At 41.3% G+C, this 16195-nt stretch overlaps 1 long non-coding RNA gene across 1 annotated transcript in view; it reads right to left on the bottom strand.

Moving 5' to 3' along the window:
* Positions 1-7459: 7459 nt before the first annotated feature.
* LOC125484175 overlaps positions 7460-16195 on the bottom strand; it is a 9486-nt gene continuing 750 nt past the window's right edge. The window contains exons 2-3 of the long non-coding RNA XR_007263014.1: positions 9733-9822; positions 7460-7566 (exon numbers count right to left, since the gene is read on the bottom strand). This is a non-coding gene — a long non-coding RNA (uncharacterized LOC125484175). The remainder of the gene's footprint in view (positions 7567-9732; positions 9823-16195) is intronic.

Genomic DNA, 16195 nt, shown 5'->3' with positions numbered 1-16195 from the left:
TACTTTTGGACATTATGAAGTATAGGTGCACACTGGTTGAGGAGCTGGTATGCATTATTTCTTATGAATTTTCTTCCTATTTCCTTTCCACTTGTGTGTTGGTGCATTCACATGCGTGATGCACGGGAATGTTGACAAAACTGGTTGAGGTTTGGAGTTCTAATTGTAAAATACTAAAAATATGACTTAAGGAAATACAAAGGTTGCAAATTGAGAAGATCGCATGTGAACGTACAACATGACATGGTGATACCAGATTGCAAATCAGTGTTATAAAGCCATTTTTTTGAAATTATGGAAGTCTGTGGAAACCCACCCACCATTTTGAAATAATTTATTAACAAGCATTTTAAACAAGAATGGAAATATGGAAACTCTGCAAGTCTGGCAGCATCCGTGGAGAGAAAATAGAGCTAATGTTTCAAGTGCGGTGACTCTTCTTCAGGACAAGCTTTTGATCTTGTTAGAGAGCCCATTTTATTCAACTTTTCTTCACCCACCCCATTTTTCATGCAAATAGGAAAATGTTTGGGAGATACGAAGAAACAGTACAAGGGCTGAAGCAAAGTTGGATGAATGGAACCATGGCAACATTTAGCAGAAGAGTCTACTGGTGAAAATGACAGTTTGTTTGCCTTTGATTTTATTTCTTCAACTATGAGCTTGGCATAAGAATTGAGGAGAGATTCCGAGGTCAGGGCGCTATAACAAAGGAAGTTGTCCATGGCAAAGCACCTCTCCCACATGCCTTCCTTGCCTAGAAGCCTGATTGGGCCTGGAGTCCCTTTAACACTGTTAGTTAACAACCTTCCAGCCGCTGGCCACAGGTATGGTCAGCTGACACTTAATTGGTTGTGCCACAAGCAAGCTGACCACACACTCCCCATTCCACCTCCTTGACCCAACCAAACTCCAGTCAGTCCACCCCACCCCATCCCCCTCCAATCCACTCCATTCCAGTCCGCTCTAGTCCACCACACCCTCCCCCTCCAATCCACTCCATTCCACTCCGCTCTAGTCCACCACACCCTCCCCCTCCAATCCACTCCATTCCACTCCGCTCCACTAGAATCAGGTCCAGTCCAGTCCAAAAGATCCAGTCCATTATCATTCTTGAGGGAGGCACTAATAATTGTTGTGCTAATATTCTACATTTTCGTTGTTTTAAATGTGACAAATTTGAATGCTCATTCGCCGTTCTTTCTTCCTTTGAGTTGCAGCATTTTATTGGACAGTGAAGAGTTGTGACATTGATCAGTTGTGTGTGACCTGAAATACCTGTAAATACTTTCATTGAAACAATGGATGCAAAGGGCTTGCGATGGACAGCTACAGGGTGACTGAAAGGCACACTCCTGTTCTTATATTGAAAATATATCTCCTGCATGAACATAAATCTTCGCTTAGCTCTAACTACAAAACACTTCAGGTTTTTAAAGATATTACATCATATTGCATGGAGTATGGGGTCCCAATGTCATGTTACTCGACCCATGAAGTTACCATAGCAATGGAAGTTGTTTTGTGAAACCTAAAATTAGCTACTTTGAATTGAGTCTCACGTTTTTCATTGTTTTAATGGTCTGTTTCTATTCATCCCACTGATGATGACATCTAATCCTCTTCATTACACTCCTCACTTGACTCTAACCCACAGGATGTGAAAAATCAAACTCAGTGGGCTAACCCCTGAAAGAAATGAAAACATGCCAAACTTTGCAGAGAATTCCTAATGTGCTATTTTTTGCCCTTAAGGGATGGAATAAACCGGAATTCTCTAGGGGCTGTGAGTTGAAATGTTACGCCATTTTGTAACAATTACAAATTTATTTAAGCATGAGTGAGACTTAATATATTAAACATTCAAAGTCAAGCAGCAGTTTACAAAGTACAGTGAGAATTGTATTACTCACACTGCCCCTGTTCTGTCTGCAAGCATGAACCTGATATTCCAGGTGCTTGTCACTTTAATTGTCCACCTTGCTTCATGCTGGCCATTTTAAACATAGCTTGCTATTTCTCTGAAGACTAATGCAAGCTTGAGGAACAACAACTTATCTTTTGCAAACAAAAACAGAAATAGCTGGAGAAACTCAACAGGTCTAGCAACATCTGTTGGAAGAAAGCAGAGTTAACATTTTGGTCATTGATTGATTTATTTTTGGCACATGTATTGAGATACAGTGAAAAGTGTTGTTGATTTGATTTGATTTTATTTATTTATTGTCACGTGCACCTCAAGTCCTTCTTAAATCTTTCTCCTCTCACCTTAAACATATGCCCTCTAGTTTTCAATTCCCCATCCCTGGGAAAAAGGCGATACGCATTCATCCTATCTATGGCCCTCACGATTTTATACAACTCAATAAGGGCACCCCTCATTCTCCTGCATTCCAAGGAATAAAATCCTATCCTGGCCAACATCTCCCTATAACTCAGATTTACTAGCCCTGGCAACACCTTAATAAATTTTCTTTGAACAATTTCCAGTTTATCTATGTCTTTTCTGTAACAGGTCACCAAAACTGTGCAAAATACTCCAAATACGGCCTCACCAACAACATATACAACTGTAACATAACACCCCAACTCCTATACTTAATACCTTGACTGATGAAAGCCAGTATGCTGAATGCCTTCTTTACCAACCTGTCCACCTGTGACACTGCTTTCGATGAACTATGTACTTGTACTCCTAGGTCCCTCTGTTACACAACACTCCTCAGGACCTTACCATTTACTGTATAAGTCCTAACTTGGTTTTACATTCTAAAGTGCAACACCTCACACTATCTGTATTGAATTGCATTTGCCAATCCTCAGCCCACTTTCCCATCTGATCAAGATCCCTCTGTAATTTTTGATAACCTTCCTCGCTAGCAACGATACCTCCTAATTTTGCATCATTCACAAACTTACAAATTACGCCTTGTACATTCACATCCAGATCATTTATGTAAATAACAAATAACAAAGGTCACTGCACCGACCCCTGTGGCACACCACTAGTCACAGGCCTCCAGTCCGAGAAAAAACCTTCAACCTTCACCCTTTGCTTCCTACCATTGAGCCAATTTTGAATCCAATTAGCTAGCTCTCCCTGGATCCCATGCGACCTAACCTTCATGACCAAGCTTGCTGTGCAGTACCTTGTCAAAGGCCTCACTAAAGTCCATATATACAACATCCACTGCCCTACCCTCAACTATCCTCTTGGTTAGCTTTTCGAAAAATTCAAAGATTTGTCAGATATGACTTCCCACGCACAAATCCATGCTGACTATCCCTAATCAGACCTTGAATATCCAAATGTTGGTTGATCCTGTCCCTCAGTATCTTCTCCAATAATTTGCCTACCACTGATGTCAGGCTCACTGGCCTGTAGTTGCCTGGCTTGTCTTTGCTACTTTCTTAAACAATGGAACATTAGCCACTTTCCCTCCAGGAGGTTGGCTTCCATGATGGTCTGGGCTGTGCACACAACCTTCTATAGTTTATTACAGTCCTGGTCAGAGAAGTTGCCACACCAGGCCATTATGCAACCGGACAGCTTCCAATGGTGCATCTGTAGAAGTTGGTGAGGGACCTTATGGACAGGCCAAATTTCCTGAGCTGCCTGAGGAAGAAGAGGCATTGTTGTTCCTTCTTGACTGTCGCATATACGTGGGGAGTCCAGGACAGGTTGTCAGTTATCGTCATTCCTAGGAACTTGATGTTCTCAACCTTCGCTCTGTTGATGTAGATGGGAGCATGTCCTCCTCCTTTCTTTCTGAAGTCAATGATCAGTTCTTTAGTTTTGCCAACATTGAGAGAGAGGTTGTTATCGTTGCACCATGACACCAAGCACTCTATCTCCTTTCTGTATTCTGACGCGTCATTGTTTGATATCTGTCCTACTGCAGTGGTGTCATCAGCAAACTTGTAGATGGTGTTCATTCGGAATTTGGCTACATAATCGTGGGCGTATGGGGAGTACAGTAGGGGGCTGAGGACGCATCCCTTGGTGTGGGGTGGGGTCCCACTGTTGAGTGTTATTGTGGAAGAGGTGCAGTTACCTGTCCTCACTGATTGCGGCCCATGGGTCAGGAAGTTGAGGATCCAGTTGTAGAGGGTGGAGCCAAGACTTGGGTCTCGGGGTTTTGAGATCAATCTGGAGGGGAAAATGGTGTTGAAGGTGAAACTGTAGTCGACGAGCGGGAGTCTGACGTAGGTGTCCTTGTTGTCCAGTTACTCCAGGGGTAAGTGCAAGACTAGGGATATGGTGTCTGTTATGGACCTGTTATGTCAGTAAAGGAGCAGCACGGTGGCACAGTGGTTAGCACTGCTGCCTCACAGCACCAGGGACGTGGGTTCGTTTCCACCCTCAGGTGACTGTCTGTGTGGAATTTGCGCATTCTTCCCCTGTCTGCGTGGGTTTCCTCTGAGTGCTCCGGTTTCCTTCTACAGTCCAAAGATGTGCAGGCGTTGTTGGATTGGCCATGCTAAATTGCCTAATAGTGTTCAGGTATGTGTAGATTAGGTGGGTTATGGGGGGATGGGTCTGGGTGGGATGGTCTGAGGGTTGGTGTGGACTTGTTGGCCGAAGGGCCTGTTTCCACAACATAGGAATTCTATGATTCTATGATTCAAATTGCAGGGGATCAAGGTTGGTTGGGAGACTAGAGTTGATGTAGGCCATGACCAGCCTCTCAAAGCACTTCATGATTATGAACCACTGGGTGGTAGTCATTAAGGCATGTTGCATGTGCTTTCTTAGGTACTGGGATGATGTCAGTCGTTTTGAAGCAGGTGGGGACTTAGGCTTGGAGAAGGGAGACATTGAAGATGTCTGCGAAAACCTCCGTCCATTGGTCCGCACAGGATCTAAGTGCTCGGCCAGGGACTCCATCCATGCCAGTTACTCTCCTGGGGTTGACTCCCAGGAAGACCAATCTGACGTCTGCAACAGTGATAGTGGGCACTGTGTGCCCGGGGCTGTGGGATCAGGTGACACCATGCCACTGGCATTCTGCTCGAACCGAGCATAGAAAGCATTGAGCGCATCAGGGATGCATGTTTTGCAGGCTATACAGGCAGATCATACCATACAAAGTGCATCAGGGTAGCAGAAGAGAGTACAGAATACCATGTAACAGATGCAGAGAAGGTGCAGAGAGAGAGATCAGAATTAGCATTTGAGTGGTCCATTTAAAAGCCTGATAAAGCAGGGAAGAAGCTGCTCTTGAATCTGTTTGTATATGTATTCAAGCTTTTATATCATTTGCTCAACAGAAGAGTGTGGAAGAGTGTATAACCAGGGTGAGGGGGGCTTTGATTATATTGGTTGCTTTCCCAAAGCAGTGGGAAGTATGTATGGAGTCAATGGATGGGAGGCTGGTTCGCATGATGGACTGGGCTGTGTTCATGACTCTCTGTAGTTTCTTATGGTCTTGGATAGAGCAGCTGCCATACCACACAGTGATGCATCCAGATAGGAAGTTTTCTATGGTGCATCTATAAAATTGGTAAGAGTCCTTGTGGACATCCTGAATATCCTTAATCTTCTGAGGAAATAGAGTCGTTGTTGTGTTTTCTTGACCATCACATCGACATAGGTGGACCTGGAAAGATTGTTGGTGATTATCACTCCCAGGAATGTGACGCTTTCGACCATCTGCACCTCAGTACCATTGATGCAGCCAAAGGTGTGTCCTCCACTCCGCTTCCTGAAGTCAATGACCAGCTCCTTCATTTTCCTAATGTTGATGGAGAGATTGTTGTCTTTACACCATGCCGCCAAGCACTCAATCTCTTTCCTGTACTCTGTCTCTTTATTGATTAAGGTCCGATCTATGATGGTGGTGTTATCAGCAAACTTGTAAATGGAGTTGGGATGGTATTTGGCTACACAGTCATGAGAGTATAAGGAGTATGGTAGGGAGGGTAAGTATGCAGTTTTGCGGGGCACCAGTATTGAGGACTATGGAGGAGGAGGTGTTGTCACCTATTCTTACTGCTTGCAGTCCATGGATCAGGAAGTCAAGGATCCAGTTATGGAGTGAGGAGCTGAGACCTAGTTCTCAGAGTTTAGAGATGAGTTTGTTTAGAATTGTGGTGTTGAAGATGGAACTGTAGTCAATAATAGGGGCCTACATAGGTATTCTTGTTATCGAGATGTTCCAGGGATGAATGTAGGGCCAGAGAGATGGCATCCTCTGTGGGCCAGTTGCATCACTAGGTGGTAGTCATTAAGGCATGCTGCATAATTTTTCTTTGGCACCAGAATGATGGTGGTCTTCTTGAAGCCGGTGGGGACTTCAGATCAGAGTAAGGAGAGGTTAAAGATGTCTGCAAATACTCCCACCAGCTGGTCTGCATAGGATCTGAGTCCACAGCAGGGGACTCCATCCAGGAGAGTTGCTTTCCATGGGTTCACTCTCAAAAAGATCAATCTAATGTCTGTGGCAATGACAGTGGGTACAAGTGCATCTGAGGTTGTTGGGATAGGTGACATCGTTTCGCTGACCTTCTGTTCAAAGTGAGTGTAGAATGCATTGAGCTTGTTGGGTAGGGACGTACTGTTGCCCACGATTCTGCTTGACTCCAATTTGTAGCTCGTTATGTCGTGTAACCTTAGTCACAAACAATAGATGTCCATGTGGTTCTTCTGGGTCTCAAGCTTAGTTAGATATTGCCTCTTGGCATCACTGATGTCCTTTCAAAAGTCGTACCTGGAATTCCTGTATAGAGCAGAGTTGCCTGGCTTGTGCACCTCAGACCTGGACTTCAATAGGGAGTGGGTCTCCTGGTTCACTGGGTCACTGAACCCTAAACGGTGACTCTGCTTTCACTCCACAGATGTTGCCAGACCTGCTGAGTTCCTCCAGCTATTTCTGTTTTAGTTTCAGATTTCCAACAATCACAGTTCTTGTTTTTTTACATTGCCAATCCTTATTTGAGACCACATGGGATTATTTGATTCCAATTGCCAACAGCTGACCATCTCCCACTCCAAAAGCTGGAGACAGTTGGCACTGGTAGCAATCTGATTGGCTACTACCACTTGGAACTCACTGACACTAGGTGGTTGGTTATTACTCACATTAAGCATGTAAGGTCAAATAAAGAGGAGGCACTGTACTGAAACGCTTAGGATTTTTTTTTTCTCCAATATGATTTTAAGCTTTATGTGATATTGATAAAATCACCTCATGAAAAGGGAAATGTGTCAGATATGTCCTGAGTGAATAAGGCCTGCACAGCAGGCATGAGATTATGGACCATTTTGAAAAACTTGAAGGAATGAAGGAAGCATTTAGTTCAGCTTCAAACTTTTATTCAGGAAATAACAAGCATTTGAATGAACATCTTAAAATGTGAACATATAAATTAAATGATACATTATTGCAGACAAAAAATATGTTAGCTCCATACAAATAAATGCTTATTCACAAAAATTTACTTCTAATTCACTGCATCACCAGGAACCATTGTTTCTTTTTGAGACCTTCTGTTCATGTTGCAGACACAGCTTTTTCTTTAACAAAGACAGAGATTGCTGGAAAAGCTCAGTAGGTTTGGCAGCAGCTGTGGAGAGAAATCAGAGGTAACATGTCAGGTTGAGTGGCCCTTCCTCATAACTAATGGTAGCTAGGAAAATGTCAGTTTATATACAGAAGATAGGGTGGATGATGGGGATACAGCCCAAAGAGAGACAAGAACAGTTGGACAGACAAAGGAGTAGATAACAATCCAGCTAGGAGGGTGAATAACTCATAACAGGGACAGCTAATGGCTAACAATGGTAGTGTGCAATAGCAGACAGTGATAACAAGGCCTGGTGTGTGGGCTTTGGAGTAAGGATATGGGAGAGTTCAAGCCCTAAAGTTGTTGAAATTGATACTGAGTCCAGAAGGCTGCAGGGTCCCCAACTGGAAAATGAGGTGCTCTTCTTCCAGCTTGCACTGAGCTTTGCTGGACCACTGCACCAAGCCTGAGACAGCGATGTCAGCCAGGGAACAAGGTGGTGTGTTGAAGTGGCAGGCAACTGGAAACTCAGGTTCTTTTTGCAGACATAGGTGTTCTGTGAAGCAGTCACCCAATCTATGCTTCATTTCCCACATTGTGAGCAGCAAATACAGTAGACTAGATGGAGTGAAATGCAGGTAAAGTGCTGCTTCACCTGGAAGGTGTGTTTGGGCCCTTGGATACTAAAAAGGGAGGGAGGAAATGGACAGTGTTACACCTTCTGCAGTTGCAGCTTTTTCTTTGCTTCTTTTGTCATATTCTCGGCACACAATCATGTGTACTGAGATGATGGTTGAAACGTGTTGGTGGATAAAGGGAAGAAAGGAATTGAGCAAGGTTTCACTGAATTTATCCAGCAAAGCAAAAACGCTGTTCCAGTAGAATTACAGAGTAATCTCAATTAAGCATTCGAAATTCAATAAAGCAGTCACAAACCTAAATTAACCACTATCATTCTGAAGCAAAAGCAAAATGCTGTAGATGTTGGAAAGTGAAAATAAAATCAGCAATTGCTAGGACAAATCAACAGGTCTGGTGGCATCTTTGCAGTGAGAAACACACAGATCTCTTCATGGATGCTGTCAAACCAGTTATGTGTCTCCAATCTCTTTCAATTTTTTATATATTATAGCCCCTCACTCTATATTTCTCCACAAAGGAAATGAAAGTAAGTTTCCAGTCATGCCCGAGAATTGGCCTTATTCTGCTTGCTCGCATGCTAGTGAATGTGTTTGGCTTGGAAATTGGGATGGATTTTATCTTTTCCATAATTTTTATGTTTATTACCAAGGAATTTTAAAGTAAAATCACCTTCTTAACTTTGATTACTTCAAGAGGTCTGCTTAGCTTATTTCCTTGTAGCTTTGATGCATGTTCGAGTACTTACCAAATTGGAAATAAATATATCTATTTTAACATAAAACTCTGTTATACCAACTTTGAGTGGGAAGGAGAGGACTTTATTCATTCCTCTGAGCTTGATGGTGACAATATTCTACCACAATTTTATCTCAATATGAAACTGATAGGTTGTCAAAGAACCCAGTATTAGATCTGTATGAATCAGGAGCTAAAGTAGGCTATTCAACCTGCTTTGCATTTGATATAATTGTGGCTGATCTGATTTTGGCCCCAACAAGGTATTCTAAGGTAGGATCTGTAAACTGCTCTCAACTGTTAACATGCCAGCAATTTACAATTTAATACCATCATTATGGTATAGTTAGAAGATAGACTTCAGGAAAAGGCAAGAAGTCGGCTTTGCCAACCTATTCCATTTAGGTCTCCATTCAGAAAATTCTTGTTGCAAGTTATTAGTTTCTCTTTCTGATTCAATTTTCACAAAAAGGGTATGTAAGTGAAATAGAACCACTCTAAGTTGGAGAATTATTTCTTGGTACATTCAAGTCTCCCATTCCAGAAAAAAAGTTTTCAATAAATCTCCACCCTCTTTAGAGTACATTAGATGTTACAGTCCCAAAAAAGGAGACAGAGACAGCCAGATCTCCCACAATTTAGAATTAGTTGAACCAGGTGAGTGAAAAGGCATGAATGTAGGTGGCTTCTGATAAAGTGGATTTTGGATGCCATCATTGTTAAACCAGTTCTCTGTACTGTAAAGGTGATCTTGGTTAGAACAAAGAACGAAGAGATAAATGAGGGTAAAACAACCAACGTCTCTTCTGCATCAGTCCAGACTCTGTAAAGAGGAATTGGCTTACTCACCTTCCAAGTCAGGCAATGTCATGTGCTGTGAACTTGATGAAAGTTGTTTTTAGTGCTGTAAAGACTCTTTTTTTGTATTTTCATTGAGGACTGAAATAGGAAAAAGAACTAGTTTAAAAGCCAGAGATTGTGGATGGATTTCTGCTCTTTTTAAAAGCAAGTAGTATGATAGTTATTGTATGTACTGTTTATACAGCTTTTTGTTCAAGCAATAGGCAGGGCCTAGTTACAGATGAACTGGAGACAAGGGGTGTTTATTGTTGGAGCTTCAGCCAGCAACAAGTATCTGATTGGTCTATGGACTAACGATTAGAAATCCATGACAAAAACAAACCTGCCAACAACGATGTGATTGGCTCCCACATAGTCAAACTGCTTGGCGTATATACTCAGGGCAAGAGCCATCAATTCTCTGGAAAGAAAGGAACTGTTTTGCTGTGGTAAAAAGCTTATCAAGCCTGAAGAGAGACTATTTATTTCTGCTCATCAGTTGTTGTAAGCTGTGACTTTTAATGAATAAGTCCGAGACCATTAAAAGTGTGAAGTAGTGACCGGTGCCTTCAGCAAACAAGTGAAGGAAGATTCAGAAGCAGAATCCTGAACAGCAACGGGATCATCTCAGCAAACCTTGTGGACAGGGACCATTGAAATGCCTCCCCAGACTTTTGCTCCACCCATAACACCAATGGTTTATTTTTGTGGTAGTCTGTACGTGTGTGTGGATGAGGAGATTTATAAGTGGGTTAGTGTTGTAACTAGTTGCATCATATGTTGACAGTTCAAAATTATTTATCTGCAATTACAATCTACTTATTTGTAATAACTAGTACTTATTAAATCTGGTCCGTGCTTTCTGTTACTGTTGGTCTAAAAGTCAGGTAAATTGGAGAATTCTGTGTACTTTTTAAAATCTTTAACTTTTATAGCAAATCCAGGAATTGTGGGTCTTGATTTCCAGTGTGCTACCCCATTGAGCAGTAATAGTTTCCTGAATGATAATTTGACTAATTTGACTGAGACCTACATTGGATGCCATGTTGTAGTAATATATAATAACACTACTGTATAATGAGTCTCGGCACAATGATATCCTAGTGTCTTGCGCTGGATATATATCTGTGCTACATTTTATGCAAAACATCTGCAACTGTGCCATTTACTTTCTAGTTTGTGCAACACTTGAACTATTGTAAGTTAAAATTTGAATCGAACAAATAATGACACTGACAAACGTATAAGATTATAGAATTCTTGAGCTAAATATATTGAAAAATGTTTCCAAATCATAATTTCAACATAATTGTGCCCTTATTTTATAAATACTGAGCAAAACCTGAATCTATCCAATCAAATTCATGTTTCACCTTTAAAATTGCAGGGTAAGGAACCTCTTTTGAACAGCTCCCTGTTTTATTTAAACTGAGATCAAAGATTTACAAATCCAATTGTCTGAATTATACCGAAAAAGCTGAACCTTCGCAAAGTTCTAAGCCATGCCCCACAGTCTATCTAATTTAACATCAAAAGGAAATGCTAGCCTCTTTCAAGCAGACCTTCTGTCTTTAATTCAACTAAAGAAAACTAGAACTTTGCCTTTAATTCTCTGATTTAACTCAAACAAGATTCTGAAGGTTACATTTTCCCTGAACAGTACAATACCCTAGTGCCTGTTCACATTTAGAATACCAGTTAGGATCTTTGGGAAGAGACATAATCTGTGGTGTGTTGGTTTACAGCAGGTTGCACAGTGAGCAACATAGTCAAGATACACTTTGTTATATCCATCTACGTGTGTTCAAAATCTGTGCTGATCAGATTGATTGCTCCCTGCCTGTTTGCTCTGTGAGACAATGTCACTCCTCATAGACAGAGTCCCTGTAGTTTCAATGATCAGCTTCAAGATACCCCTTTTTGATTGTTGCAAGAGTGCCAAAATTTCAAATGGTTGTGTCACATGATAAATTCTTCACACGGTTTCAAGACCTCCCCACCCACCTATTTCTCTAACCACAGTGAAATCATAAAGAGATTTAAATTTCTCTTAATGAGATTCTTTCTGTGGGTGTCTTGATAATCACAGATGTTGTTACATGTTTCCTGACCCTTATAATTGCAGGCTTCTTGATCATTCTAATGCCTGTTTCCTCTTTAAGGCATTCCTTTTCTGTTTAAATCCTATTTGCAAAGATAAATTGGTCATTCCCATTTTGACTCATTTAACCCTTATGTTGCCAAAATGGTAAATTCAATGGGGCTAAATTTGACTTAATACATTATGTCTTCTGTACATTCATGCAATAAAACAGATTTAACTATAGACATACAGTGACAAAATCAGAAGTTACATTATGGACTGCAGCGGTTCAAGAAAGCAGTTCACCACCAACTTCTCAAGGGCAATCAGGGACGGGCAATAAATGCTGGCCCAGCCGGTGACACCCATGTCTCACAAGTGATTAAAATTTCAGTCCATATTACAATTGATAATTGCTAAAAATACAAATAGTTTTAAAAAAAGAGGAAAGCGAGTGTGAAGCTTATTATTTTCTGGTTAACTCAAGGTAGCAGGAAAAATAACATCTTATTTTTTCCTATATTCAGTTTGGTAAATTTGCATTTCACTTGCTCATTTCTTTTTCACCTCCTTCCACATATACTTGACAGTCTAACAAGATCAGCACTATTATCAACACCATAATTCTAGCAAATTGCCTGGCTCTCTCTTTCCCTGGTCTCAGGAGGCTGGGGCCAATAGCTAAAGCAACTTTTCTGAATGGTCATTCCGTTCACTTCACCACATGAAGTAGCTTTGGAAAGATGCTTGAGTAGAATATGAACAGCATCATGGTTTGGCCCTGATTAGTTCTGTCATACCCCTAATACTGTGCTTGAAGTGTGGATCGTTGAATGTATTGAAAAAGTTATAAAAGAGTTGATAAATGAGGAGACATTCTGATAATCCTCTGCAAACACCTGGGAGTCTCAGTGGTGGCATTGATAATTTTCCACATTGATATTCATGTCTAGTTGCTCATGGTTGTCTGCAAAGTGAAGCTTTTGTCCGACACCTAACTTGCCACTCATTCTATACTGAATAATATTCTTGCTCTTTTTCTTCACATGTACAATATATACATTTTTAGTTAGTTAGATAAGTTAGTCACTCCTCTATCCATACTAATATATCACCCCATAGACTATTAGCATATATAGTAACCCACCTTTTTATGTGGCACATGATCAAATGCCCTTTGGAAATCCAAATATATAGGTTCCCCTTTATCCACTCTGCTTGGTGCATCCTCAAAGAGCTCAAAATCAATTTGTTAAAACAAAGTTACCTTGAACTGCTTGTTTAAAATATATTTGTTCATGTGATACAGGAGTAACTGACCAGTTCAGCATTTTTATCCATTCCCAATTGCTCTAATGAAGCTGATGGTGAGTTGGCTTTTTGAGCCAATGCGGTTCTTAGAGATACTGTAAGGAAGGGAGTGCCATGATTTTAATACAGTGACAATGAAGGAATGGTATCAGAATAATATGTTGGAGGGGAAGATTCAGGTCAAGGTATGTCTATGAATCATTTGCCCTTGTCCTTCTAGTTGATAGCGGATGCAGGTTTGCTGTTGGAGGAACTTTGAACAGTTTGCAATGCCCCTTATAGATTGTACACATTGATGCCACTCAGTGTAAGTGGTGAAGGGAATGAATGTTGAAGATGGGGGATGAGGTGCCAATCAAGCAGACAGTTTCATAATAGCATTGAGCTTTTTGGGTGTTGCTAGGGTTGCACTCACCCAGGCAACAGAAGAATATTCTATCACACTCCTGATTTTGCCTTGTGGACAAGCATCAGGAAGATAGGAGTTGAGTTACCCATTACAGAATTCCTACCTTACGACCTGCTGGAACAGCCACAATATTTAAGTCTGGTCGAGTTCATTTTCTGCTTAATGGTAATCCCTAAGATGTTGAAGTTGGGGGCTTCAGTGATGGTAAATGGACAATGTTTTAAATGGTAAAAAATTGCAGCACACTGCTGTGCAGAGGGACTTGGGTGTCCTTGTGCATGTATCGCTAAAAGTAGGATTGCAGATGCAGCAGGTAATTAAAAAGGCAAATGGAATTTTGTCTGCCATTGCTCGAGGGATGGAGTTTAAAAACAGGGAGACTATGCTGCAGCTGCATAGGGTCCTGGTGAGGCCACACCTGGAGTACTGTGTGCAGTTTTGGTCTCCTTACTTGAGAAGAGATATACTAGCACTGGAGGAGGTGCAGAGGAGATTCACTCGGTTGATTCCAGAGTTGAGAGGGTTGGATTATGAGGAGAGACTGAGTAGGCCGGGATGATACTCATTGGAATTCAGAAGAATGAGGGGAGATCTTATAGAAACATATAAGATTATGAAGGGAATAGATAAGGTGGAGGCAGGGAGGTTGTTTCCGCTAGCAGGTGAAACTAGGACTAGAGGGCATAGCCTCAAAATAAAGGGAAGCAGATGTAGGACTGAGGTCAGGAGGAACTTCTTCACCCAAAGGGTTGTGGATCTGTGGAATTCACTGCCCAGTGAAGCGGTTGAAGCTACCTCGCTGCATGTGTTTAAGGCAAGGCTCGATAAATTTTTGAACTGTAAAGGAATTAAGGGTTATGGTGAGTGGGCGGGTAAGTGGAGCTGAGTCTCAAAAGGATCAGCCATGATCTTATTAAATGGCGGGGCAGGCTCGAGGGGCCAGATGGCCTACTCCTGCTCCTAGTTCTTATGTTCTTATAACTCCATTGAGTGTCAAAAAGTATTGGTGAGATTCTCTCTTGTTGGAGATGGTCATTGCATGGAACATGTGCGGCACAATTGATACCTGTCCCTTTTCAGCCTAAGCCTGGATGTTGCCCAGTATTTGCTACACATGGACACAGCCTTTTTCAGAAGCTGTGAGCAGTGCTGAACATTGTGCACCAACTATGTGTTAGATATACAAATCTTCCTCCTTGGAGCTGAACAATTTTAATTTGAGTAGTTTCTACCCTGTATTGATGAGGCATGTTTGCTTCAAAATCGTTATGTACTTTCATGTGAATTCATTAATACTTTGCTTTCTCCTGCCTATCCAATGATGAGATCAATCCACCCATTTGGGTTCCAAGTATATAAAGATTTTCTTTTGTGGTGGAAATCGTGGATAAAATGAAACAGCATGTCAGCATTATTACAGAAACACATCTTTTTCAACTCAACTTTGACATCAGCCAAGGAGTTCAGACCTTATTGAAACCTGACCCTACTTTGCTGATTCGCACATGGCTATAATGAAGAAAATAGGCAGAATGACATCTAGAACAAGTCTATCAATTTGCCTCTGCTGAGAGATAAATCAATTGATGCTGCCTATTAGAAGGATTTGCCAATAACTTGATGACACCAGATATAAATTATTACCTTGACTTATCGTGCCTTACATTGAGGGAAGTCAGCTGTATTAGCTGCACAGCATTCATAGAATCCCTACAGTGTGGAAACAGGCCCTTCAAACCAACAAGTCCACACTGACCCTCAGAGCATGCTCCCCAGATCCATTCCCCCTATTACCCAACTAACCTACACATCCCTGAACACACAATGGGCAATTTCACATGGCCAATCCACCTAGTCTGCACATCTTTGGACTGTGGGAGGAAACCCACGCAGACACAGGGAGAATGTGCAAACTCCACACAGACAGCCGCCCAAGGACGGAATTGAGCCCAGGTTCCTGGTGCTGTGAGGTAGCAGTGCTAACCACTGAGTCACCATGCTGCCCTGATGGATGAACCAGCTTCCTTTCCCTAAAAACGCCAGATATAGTATTAACCACAACTACAGTCATAGTTGCATTGTGAAATTGAGGGTGAACCACAAAAGTGAACAAAGTATCAGTGTGTGAAACTGTTAATTACACCATTGTCTGGAAGACCACTTTGTATAAGGAGTACAGCAAATTTGAATTATATATTACAATTCAAATAGTAATGAAATAATCTGCCTTCAAGCATGACTTGGTACATAAATATGTTTGTAACGGTAGCAATGAACTGACTTGCAGTAAAACTCAATTCAAGAATGATAGTACATATCGGGGTTAAGTAATATTTCTGGTATGCAGGCAATATCTTTTTCAAGTCTGAACAAATCATCGTATCAATCTCCTGTCAAAATTCTTTTAGAAAGTTTAAGGCATGATTCTATTATTAAAGTTAGTTACATATTGCAACATAATTAATGTGATTAATAATACAGTAATCCAGAAATAATTCCCTTGTTGGGTGGAGATTTGGTATGAACTCTGGTCTTTTGAATGATCAAGCTATGTCACCTCTAATGAGAGAGGTAGTAAGAATTGTTGATGCTGGAGTCAGAGATAACAGGGTGGAGCTGGAGGAACACAGCAGGCCAGGCAGCATCAGAGGAGCAGTAAAGCTGACGTT

This window comes from Rhincodon typus, chromosome 10 (assembly GCF_021869965.1).
Source record: "Rhincodon typus isolate 14 chromosome 10, sRhiTyp1.1, whole genome shotgun sequence".
Classification (NCBI taxonomy): Eukaryota; Metazoa; Chordata; class Chondrichthyes; order Orectolobiformes; family Rhincodontidae; genus Rhincodon; species Rhincodon typus.
Note: the sequence above shows the minus strand (reverse complement) of the source record. Positions and strands in the feature narration are given on the sequence as shown.